The sequence below is a fragment of the Rhinoraja longicauda genome, chromosome 16 (genome assembly GCF_053455715.1).
Source record: "Rhinoraja longicauda isolate Sanriku21f chromosome 16, sRhiLon1.1, whole genome shotgun sequence".
NCBI classification, from domain to species: Eukaryota; Metazoa; Chordata; class Chondrichthyes; order Rajiformes; family Arhynchobatidae; genus Rhinoraja; species Rhinoraja longicauda.
Window position 1 is genome coordinate 34,689,000 of NC_135968.1, and position 11,800 is coordinate 34,700,799.

The window sequence follows — 11,800 nt, forward strand, 5'->3', positions numbered from 1 at the left end:
GGGAGAGAGAGGGGGAGAGAGAGGGGGAGAGAGAGGGGGAGAGAGAGGGGGAGAGAGAGGGGGAGAGAGAGGGGGAGAGAGAGGGGGAGAGAGAGGGGGAGAGAGAGGGGGAGAGAGAGGGGGAGAGAGAGGGGGAGAGAGAGGGGGAGAGAGAGGGGGAGAGAGAGGGGGAGAGAGAGGGGGAGAGAGAGGGGGAGAGAGGGGGAGAGAGAGGGGGAGAGAAGGAGGGAGGGAGGGAGGGAGGGGAAGGAGGGAGGGAAGGAGGGAGGGAGGGAGGGGAGAGAGGGAGAGAGGAGGAGAGAGGGAAAGAGGGAGAGAGAGGGAGAGGGAGGGAGAGGGAGAGAGGAGGGGAGAGAGGAGGGGAGAGGGAGGGGGAGAGAGGGAGAGGGAGAGAGAGGGAGAGGGAGGGAGAGGGAGGGAGGGAGGGAGAGAGAGAGAGAGAGAGAGAGAGAGAGAGAGAGAGAGAGGGAGGGAGGGAGGGAGGAGGCGAGAGCCGTGCTCTTGAAACCCTGGTCAGTCCCACAACGGGTTGCAGCAGCTCACAACAACTTCACACTTTCCGCTGCCTTAGCTCTTCAATGATCACCTGCAAACAAAATCAGAATGTCTTTTTGAAAGATCCACCTTTTGATTAAAAAAATGTTGTGGTGAGAAGAGTGGTTAAAAGCAAGTCGCTCCTGTGACCATCTATTTCAGTCCATAGCTGCTGTGTGTCCCCGGCTGTGTTGTGTTGTGTTGTGTTGTGTTGTGTTGTGTTCTCCTGTCCTGTCCCGTCCCATCCCAAACGGGGAAGTATTGTACAGAATAATACGGTCATGTGGCCACTTAATCTCTTGACAATAAAGGCCGGGAAGTGCTTGTTGGAATCTGCAGAGTATGTAATTGGTCTCTTGGTAACCGGCTGCCCAAACCCGTCTGTCCAAACCCGTCTGTCACTGCAGCGGCTGGTGTCAGCCCTGAGAGAAACGCGCATTGTAACTTTCTGGTTGATTTAAATGTGAGTGGGATCATATTTCATTGTGTTTGCGCGCTGTCCCGACCGTGGACATTTACTTCATGCCCACGGGGCAAACCTCTTCGCACTGGGACAGTTGCCAGCCAAAGATGGGAGTTTCATACCAAAGACAGACACAAAAATGCTGGAGTTTTACACCTCCCCTCCCCTCCCCTCCCCTCCAAGGAACCGCAATTCCACAACAAATGTGTAAATCAAAGTAAAGCAACAGGTGCTGGAGATCTAAAATAATAACAGGGAATTGTGGAGATACTCAACAGGTCAGTCCGCATCAGTGGGGAAAGAGAGTTAATGTTTCAGGTCGGAGACCATGCGGCAGATATTTATATAACAAACTCATTCGGGGCCAGAGTCACAGTCTATTATCTCCTAAGGCAACGCAACATTTTCTTAAACAAGAAACCAAATTGTGGCATCTAATTAGAATTGAAGACGAATAAAAGATATCACGTAACAAGTGATTAAGGTCAGAGAGGGAAAGCATAATGGGGATGTGCAGCACAAGCAAGCCTTTTACACAGAGTGCTGGGGGACTGGCACACATTGCCAGGGGTGGTGGTGGTGGAGGCAGATTCCAACGTGGCGTTTAAGAGGCTTTTGGATAGCACATGGAAGTGCAGGGAATAGAGGGATATGGATCATGTACAGGCAGATAAGATCAGTTTAACATGGCATTATGTTCGACGCAGAGATCGCGGGTGGAAACACCTCCGCTCAGTCCGCCTAAACCTACCTGATTTCCTGGTTGCTCAACACTTTTACTCCCACTCCTGTTCCCACACTGACCTTTCTGTGCTGGGCCTTCACTATTGTCAGAGTGAGGCGCAGCGCAAATTGGAGGAACACGACCTCATTGGGCAGATTCAAGATATCTTTATTTGTCACCCAAAGTCCAACAATAAAAGCAATAAAACAAGCAAATTACACAACCCCAACCAACACACACAAAAAAAAAAAATCCATCACAGTGAGTCTCCTCCAGTCCCCTCCTCACTGTGATGGAAGGCCAGAATGTCTTTTCCCTTCCCCTGCCGTCTTCTCCCGCGGTCAGGCTGGTGTAGTTGCCACGTTCCAGGCCGCGCCGGACGGTGAAGGGTCCGCAGCGGGCCGACCCAAGCCCCGCGATCCGGTGCGGGCGAACACGCTGTCGCTGCCGCTGTTGCTGCATGTCGGGGCGGTCGTGGCTCCCGACATTGAAGCCCCTGCCGAGCAGAGAAAAATCCTGCGGCCTATTTCAGGCCGCACTGGACGGTGAAATGTCCAGCGCAGCTTACACCCCAACGGTATGAATATTGACTTCTCTAACTTCAAATTGCCCTTGTTTTCCATCTCTCTCCATCCCCTCCCCTTCCCAGTTCTCCAACCAGTCTTACTGTCTCCAACTACATTTTATCTCTGTTTGCCTTGTCGTTACCTTATCCCAACTAACAATGATCTATTCTACATGTTCTTTGATCTCCATTCCCTTTGACCTGTTTTCACACCTCGCACTTCCTTATATATACACTTCCTTATCTATGCACCGCCCACTCCCCTGACATTAGTCTGAAGAAGGGTCTCATCCTGAAACGTCACCCATTCCTTCTCTCCAGAAATACTGCCTGTTCTGCTGAGTTACTCCAGCATTTTGTGTCTATCTTCGATTTAAACCAGCATCTGCAGTTCCTTCCTACACATGTTCGAAGTGATGTCATGGGATTGTGTTGAGGCTTCAGCGTTTTACAAATTATATAAATGACTTGGGTGAAGCTATTGAAGGTATGACTGCTAAAATTGCTGATGACAGAAAGATAGCTGAGTCACGAAGAAGGCAATGGAGGCAAAGATAGCTGAAGAAAGTTAAGTAGCTAAAGAAAGATCTTGCAAAATGACTTTAATAAAGGAAAGTATGACATTGTCCATTTTGGTAGGACTTAAAAAAAAAAAGCATAAATCCAAAAGATTAGAGATGCAGAAACATTTGAATGATCAAGTGCAGGATAGATAGTACAAGAAAATAACTGCAGATGCTGGTACAAATCGAAGGTATTTATTCACAAACTGCTGGAGTAACTCAGCAGGTCAGGCAACATCTCAGGAGAGAAGGAATGGGCGACATTTCGGGTCGAGACCCTTAATCAGACTGATGTCAGAAACGTTTTCGAGGCATATAGACCAAATACTGGTAAATGGTATAAGTTTAGATACGGCATCCTTGTCAGCAAGGATAAGTTGGCCCCAAGGAGCCTGTTTCCATACTCCATAACTGATAATGTAATTCACAGAAGGTCAGTAAGCAGGTGCAGCAAGTAGTTAGGAAAGCTAATAGAATGTGTAGGAAGGAACTCCAGGTGTTGGTTTAAACTGTCTGAAGAAAGTCTCGACCCGAAATGTCACCTATTCCTTTTCACCAGAGATCCTGTCTGACCCTCACTGAGTTACAATACAATATCTTTATTGTCATTGAACCCAGGGGTACAACGAGATTGGGAATGCGCCTCCCATACGATGCAATAATTTAAGTAATTTAGACAACAGCAACCCAACGAAACAATTGTAACAGTTTTAGACAGGGTAAAGTGCAAGTTGATCTATGCGTTGTGACCATCCGGCTCAGCTTTTTGTGTCTATCTATAGCTAATAGGATGTTGTTTATTGTTCGGGGAGTTGAACACAAAGGAAGGAGGTTATGTTTCAGTTTAATATGTAGTCTCATTTCAAACTCTTAACTTCCCGCTTCAGAAGCAAGAATGTTATACATCAGGCCATGGTTGGGAAATGATATCTGCTTGTGTAAATTTGGTCCTTATTCCCTCAATGTAAATTCTTTATTCGACCTAAGATAAAAGGTAATGCCCTGTAATTTGCCACAAAATCAGCAGGTGCCTATCCCCGAGCATTTTATTTTGACTGTTTTTCATACAATAAAATAATATATAATTGAAATGATCTGCCACAACGGACTTCGTTGCACTTCAGGAAATGATGTTGCTTTGATCTATTTCCAGAACTTCTTGATTAGCAACAGCTTCTTTTTCCAATCTTGACAAAGTCAACTACCCATCATTGCATTACTTTTCTTGCTGTGTGTAGTAGGCTCAGCATTTTCACTTGAACAACTAGCTGCACAAGGACCAAATATATTGTGATATGTATGCTGTGCACTTAGAGTATGTCGTAACAAAGGCTGCTCCTGGGTTACTTGGACACCTGCAGCTCTGTGCTTGGTGGTGTTTAGTGTCTCTGCAAGCAAATTCACTAAACTGTGGAGAGCATCTTAAAGCCTGAAGGGTCTTTAGAGGTAGTTGGAAGAGTATCTTATTTTCAAAGAGAACTAGATAGCACTCCAAAGACGTACAGGTATGTAGGTTAATTGGCTTGGTGTATGTGTAAATTGTCCCTTGTGTGTGTAGGATAGTGTTAGTGTGCGGGGATCGCTGGTCGGTATGGACTCGGTGGGCCAATGGGCCTGTTTCCACACTGTTTCTCTAAACTAAACTAAATTTAGAAAAGAAAAAAAGTTGCAAACCTGCAAGGGGGGAACAAAAGATGGGTAATAATTAGAATATTTTTAAGGAAGTCAGCAGAAACCAAGTTGTTTATAAAAGCCTCTTTCTGGAAGATTCAATGATTCAACTATCTTCTCCAGAACTCTGCATTAAGACCACAAGTGGAGTTTTGTGTACACTTTTCATCCCCTTGCTTTTAAAAAGGATGTACTTGCTCTAGAATTAATGCAACAAAAAGTTACCAGGACTACTTTGATCGCACCGACTGGGACCTGTTTGCACAACAGGCCACCTGTGGTTCAGAGGTAGACTTGGAGGAATATACATCCACAGTGCTCTCCTACATCAACTGCTGTGTGGAGAATGTGACAGTGGACAAGGAAATAAAGATATTCCCAGCTCAGCTCGTCATTATGCGACTGGATCCTGGACTTCTTGATGGAGCGACCGCAGGCAGTGAGAATGGGCCCGCACCTGTCCTCCACTATCACCCTGAGTACCGGCACACCACAGGGCTGTGTTCTGAGCCCCATGCTCTACTCCCTATTCACACACAACTGTGTTCCTGCATTCGACACCAACACCATTGTCAAGTTTGCAGACGACATAACGGTGATCGGGCTGATCACCAATGGTGATGAAACACACTACAGAGCGGAGGTGCAGAACCTGGAGGACTGGTGCTCAGATAACAACCTGTCCCTAAATACCACCAAGACGAAGGAGCTGATCATCAACTTCCGTAGGTCACATAATGGGGAATACGCTCCGATCTTTATCAACGGGGACAGTGTGTAGAGAGAGTCCAGCTTCAAGTTTCTGGGCACTCACATTTCGGAGGACCTCACATGGTCCACTAACACCACTGCGCTGGTCAAGAAGGCACAGCAACGACTGTTCTACCTGAGAACACTGAAAAAGTCTGGTCTGCACCAACAGTTGCTGACGACCTTCTACCGCTGCATCATAGAGAGCATCCTAACACATGGCATCCCTGTGTGGTATCTCAGCTGCACAGAGGCAGAGAGGAGAGCCCTTCAGTGGGTAGTCTATAGAGCTCAGAAGATTATCGGAACACAGCTACCAGCCTTGGAGGGCATCTACAACACACGATGCCTCAGGAAAGCCACCAGCATTCACAAAGACTCCTCACACCCCTGCAAAAGTCTGTTCGAACCTCTACCATCTGGCAGACGCTAGAAGGCCTTCTACGCCCACACAACCAGACTCAGGAACAGCTTCATCCCCAGGGCCATAGCTGCTCTGAACCGGTCCTGCTGAGCTGGATAGTCACATCGCACGGCGAACCGGCACAGACCTATTTGCACTTTATTCTGTTTTAAAACTGTCTCTAATTTTGTTTTACTGGGTTGCCTAAATTTATGCTGATTAGCTAATTAATTTATTGCATCGTATGGAAGTCGCATTCCCAATCTCGTTGTACCCCTGTACAATGACAATAAAGATATATTGTATTGTATTGTATTGTATTGTATTCTAGGATTGCAGATCTTATGAAAGAGACAATTGTGAATAGACTAGGCTATATTCTCCAGAGTTCAGAAGAATGAGAGGTAATTCAATAAAAATTAGAAATTCTTTAAGAAGTTATCAGGGTAAATTCAGGGTAGCTCCCCCTGCCTGAGGAGCCTAGAACCTGGAGCACAGTCTGAGAAATTACATCACTTGGAGGAAAGTGAATGTTTGGAATTCTCATTTCTGAGAACTATGGAGACATCCGTGTAAATCAAGGCTTATAAAGATAACTAGTAAAGGGTATTTATTTACAAAATGCTGGAGTAACTCAGCAGGTCAGGCAGCATCTCAGGAGAGAAGGAATGGGCGACGTTTCGACCCGAACGGTCTCGACCCGAAACGTCGCCCATTCCTTCTCTCCTGAGATGCTGCCTGACCTGCTGAGTTACTCCAGCATTTTGTGAATAAATACCTTCGATTTGTACCAGCATCTGCAGTTATTTTTTTACACTAACTAGTAAAGGGTGCACCCTTTGGGCCCAAACCTCGTTCTGTTGCCATTGTGACGTGGGAAAATCGCGTTTTTTCTTTAAAATAAATGGCTATAAAAAAAAAAAATTTTTTTAATCTCAATGAAAAGCATGCTTTTTCTTTAAAATAAATGGCGTTTAAAAAAAAAATCTCAATGAAAATCGCTTTTTTTCTTTAAAACAAATGGCTTTTTAAAAAAGCCCAAATCTCAAGGAAAATTGTGTTTTTTAATAAATGGAGATTTAAAAAAAAAAATCTTATCTTTAACGTTTTGGCTTTTAATCATGAAAATTCTCTTTTGGAGTTCCTCGAGACTGTCCCCTCATTCAGCAGGAGCGGCAGCTCGACTGCGACGGCCATTGCTTTGAGTGGGAAGAAGACCTAGTGGACAACCAGCGCGTTTTGAGCGGGAAGAGCCGGCTACCAATCAGGTTGCGCTCCTCCCACATGGGACTCGGACCAATTGGGCGTCGAGCGAGAGGTCGGAGCCAATCAATCGACCCCACGTGGGAAAATCGCATTTTTTCTTTTAAAGTAAATGAGGTTTTTTTAAATAAAATAAATCTCAATGAAAATCGAGGTTTTTCTTTAAAAGAAATGGCTCACCCACTCCATCCCCTCTCAACCCCCCTTAAAACTCCCCCAAACCTCTCCTGCATTGGTCTAGCACCCCCTCCCCTTCCCCTCCCCCCTTTCACTCCCCCTCACTCATCCACTCACCTACTCCACCCCCCCTCAACCCCCCTTATTCCCCCCTCCTCCCCTCACCCCTCCTCACCCACTCCATCCCCCCTCAACCCGCCTTAAAACTCCTCCAAACCTCTCCTGTATTGGCCTAGCACACTCCCCTCCCCCACTCCTCCCATCCCACTTTCCCCTCCCCCACTTCCCTCCCCCCCACTCACCCACTTCATCCCCCTTCAACTTCCTTATCCCTCCATCCTCCCCCCCCCAGCCATTTGCACCATCATCGCAAAGTCGAAATATCACAAGTCAAAGCATCGTAAGTCGGGGAGCATCTGTAATAGATAAACCCCCCTCATTTGTATCAGCCTAGCCAGGATACCAGGCTTTATCCTGCCCCTGCCCCTCCTCTCTTCCAGCTTTCTTAACCCCCCCCCCCCACAATCAATATTAGTGGAATTAATTGAGGGGGTTGATGGTCACATGGAGTCAGATGATGGAGGGGACCTGTTGATAAATAGCAAGCTGGAGTCAGGTGTGGGTGGGGGAGAGAGGGAAGAGTAAGACTAATAGGTAATGAGTTGGTAGGTGAAAAAGTAGAACCAGATAAGGGCGGGATGATGAACCGATGGAACCAGGTGTGGGAAGGGATAGGAATGGTGAAACGCAGGGAGATGGGTATAAGGGTGATGAGCAGATAGCATCAGGTGCATATACCAGCGCACTTCCCTCTACACTTTGTCCTGATAGTATCTCAACTAGAAAGGTCAACCATCGCTTTACTGGAAGAACTCAAACAGTATCTGTGGAGGGAGTTTATTTTTTTTGTTTGTCAAGAATCACTTAAGATTAAGGGGTAGGCCATTTAGGACTGAGATGAGGAAAAACGTTTTCACCCAGCGAGTTGTGAACCTGGAATTCGGGAACAGACAAATATGCAATGAAATATATATACACAAACACACAAGATGAGAGTTTTAGTAATGTATAGATGTAGAAAAATGGCACTGGGATAGAAGGTCAGATCAAGTTCAAAGGTCATCAATGTAGATTACGAATGGTCGTGGGTCCAGCACTGATCTGTGACAACCTATAAGATACTGATTGCCAATCTGGAAATTACCCCTTTATGCAACTCTCTGTTTCCTGTCAGACACACATTTTCCTTTCCATAATCCTTTGTTAAGAACAGAGAGTTATTAGCTGCTCTGCTTGAAAGGAATCCTTCATCTGCCCAGTTGTTCATTAACATCTGAATGAATGACAAATGTAACAATTAAGTACAATCATACAATGCAGCAGTACTCTGCACACTAACCTCATTGTCCAGTTAAAGTGGATTACTGGTGAGATAATAAAATTAACATTATAATAAGCATAATGAGTTCAATGAAATTTACCATATTTACATCAATCAGCAGCAGTATAATGTTCCACCAGACCTGGCAAAGAGGGGAAGTGATTCTACCATGATTCTTGTTATGGTTGGAAATGGATACCACTGTACTCCTTGTCACCTTTTACATTCGGTCAGAAGATAGAACGGCACAGCATGGGAACAGGTGTTTTGCTGACGATTGACCAGGATGCCAATCCAAACTAAACTCATATACTGACACACAGTCTATATCCCTCCATTCCCTGCCTGTTCACGTGCCTGCCTAAATGCCTCCTAGACATTGCTGTCATATCTACTTCCTGGTAGTGCATTCCAGGCACCTACTACTCTGTAAAAAAAACTTGCCTTACAAATCTCCTTTAAAATCCCCCTCCCTCACCTTAAACCTATGTCCTCTTGTATTTGACATTTCCACCCTGGGAGGAAGAATCTGACCATCCACTCTATCTATGCCTCTCATAATGTTATGTACATCTACCAGGTCGCCCAACTGTGGTCCGTTGAAAACAATCCGTTTTTCCAACCTTATAACTAATGTACTCTCCAACTCAGGCACCATTCTGCTGAACCTCTTCTGCACCCTCTCCAAAGCCTTCACATCCTTCCTGTGTGGTGGCAACAAGAAATCCATATAATACTCCAATTATGGCCTAACCAAGGTTTTATGCAGCTGCAACATGACCTGGCAACTTTTATATACAGTGCCTCAACCGATGAAGGCAAACATGCAGTGCGTCTTCTTTCAAACCCTATTTGCGTTTCCACTTTGGCAAATGAAAGATTTCAGTGTGCAGCTAAACCAATCTTTGAATGGATTGTCTGCTGAATGTGGTCCACTTCTCAGTCCTTTGGGACAGTACTAATACGTGGATTCCCCCTTCAAATCACCACCTCTCTAGATTTCTTTCATCATTTGTTTGACTGCAGTTCATAAGCACCAGGTCTTTCTACTTCTGCAACACTCTCCTTTAATCTGCACTTGTGGTGTTGGCATCAGAACTAATAAACAGTGTCAGTTGCAATGATACAATGTCCTTATCTTCTATTATGTTTGTTCACTGCAGTGGGGTATTGGAAGCTGCACAGAATTCCATCAGGAAATAGAGGAGGCATTGTAAGAAACAAATGTGCCTGCACTTTGGTACTGGGATCATGATTTAAAATTGACAGACAATGAATTGACACATGTTGACCATGCAACCAAATTTCAATAATGGTAATCAATTTCTAGCATTTTCCAAATATAATGAGTAACAGAGAACTTCAAACGTGAATGAGTTCACACATACAAATAAAACTGAGCAATTCTAACATAAAAAAATAATAATTGTCACTAAATAGCAGTCTCAGCTAAAGTTTTTTTCATGTAATTACTGTTGACCTTTTGGAAGCTCTACTCGATCTCCAAAATTATGAATTTGCATGCTTAGAAGTTACTTTTAGTATATTTGTGATGCTTTGCATCTTATAGTTTGTTCCCAATTATGACACTATTCATGGCCTTGATCCAGCAGCAATAATATTATAGACCCCGATTCAATAGTGTGATCTACAAGATCTCTGCAGCAACAATCTCATTCATCTTATGGGGACCAGTCCAAAGTAACTTGCAGAACTATAATTGAGACATCTGTGATCTGCTGCGGTTCACAGAAAACATTGCCCCTTTCCAATACTATGAGCTTCTGCTGTGTTTTTTCTCTATTAAATGGCTAGGTGGCAGTCTCCAACACAACTCATCCCGTTATGGGCAAAATAACCACTGCAGTATTGAACGTGACCAGAATAAACACCAACTACCAGCCAAAAACCATATTTCTCAGTCGAAGGTATTAAAATCCATACAAATGGCAACATAAATGTGTAAGCTCTTAAAACTTTAAAAGTAACCAATTTCATCCTCCTATGGCATTAGTGATTTATTGCAACAAAGCTTTTTGCATGTAGGGAGCTCATTTTGTTTTGCATGATGGACTTGGTTATATGTTCAAAATATAATGCTGCAGAAACAAACTGGAAGATAACTTACCTATAATGTATCAATTTGCACAGCCATTTTTTTTGCTTATCTCTGTGTTGTTTCTGGAGAACTACTTGCCAAGCTGTTTCTGTCTCTTTAATCTGTCAGTCATTCCATCTCTAATTTTGTCCAAGAATGCCCTTCGTATCATTCATAAAACTAGAATACAGCCAATTCACTAAATTAGCAGGTATTGAATTTCATAATATTGTGAAATTAGGAAAAGCCACAATGAAGCTTTTAACATTGCCGTGGCATATTTATAATGATTTCCTCGTATGACATTGAAGCAAAGTTGAAAGATGGAATGCTGAACACTGAGCAGCTGTGACATCATTGGGCTATAACAAAGACAGACAATGTGACCTAAATGAGACAGAATGAAACTGAATGCACTGCATATTGACGTTAGTCTGTCGAATTCAAGCACGTAATCCAGGATGATGCTTTAGTGCGTTACTCAGAAAGGGCCATATTGTCAGAGATATGATATTTTACTGAAAACTTTAGCCAAAGCTCTTCATTTTGAGCAAGGAGAAAATACTGCAAAATGGATCGATAAAATAGAAAACTGGTCAGTTAGTTCATTGATATTAGTGCGATCTTGCCGTGTGCAAGTTGGCTGTGGATTGGCTGCAAGTATACAAATGGATTGATTCCAACGCCAATTCTCTGCTGTAACTTGTGTGTGAAAGAAACAATTACTGCAATACTTCGCTTCTACCAATAGATGCCACTAATTCACTAATAAATACTGGACGATGTTACGAAATAATAGATGCTTTCAGTAATCATATCATATCATCATATCATATATATACAGCCGGAAACAGGCCTTTTCGGCCCACCAAGTCCGTGCCGCCCAGCGATCCCCGTACATTAACCCTATCCTACACCCACTAGGGACAATTTTTTTTTTCATTTACCCAGCCAATTAACCTACATACCTGTACGTCTTTGGAGTGTGGGAGGAAACCGAAGATCTCGGAGAAAACCCACGCAGGTCACGGGGAGAACGTACAAACTCCTTACAGTAATCTTGGGAGGATTAGGGGAGGGGTTGTTTAACAAGCTTTAGTTACTTTGAAAATGCTGTCCTTAATAATGTTGCCAGAAGGAAATCCAAATAAGCAAATTATTACATTAAAAAATATTAAATTGAGTGTATCTCACTATTCATTGCATTA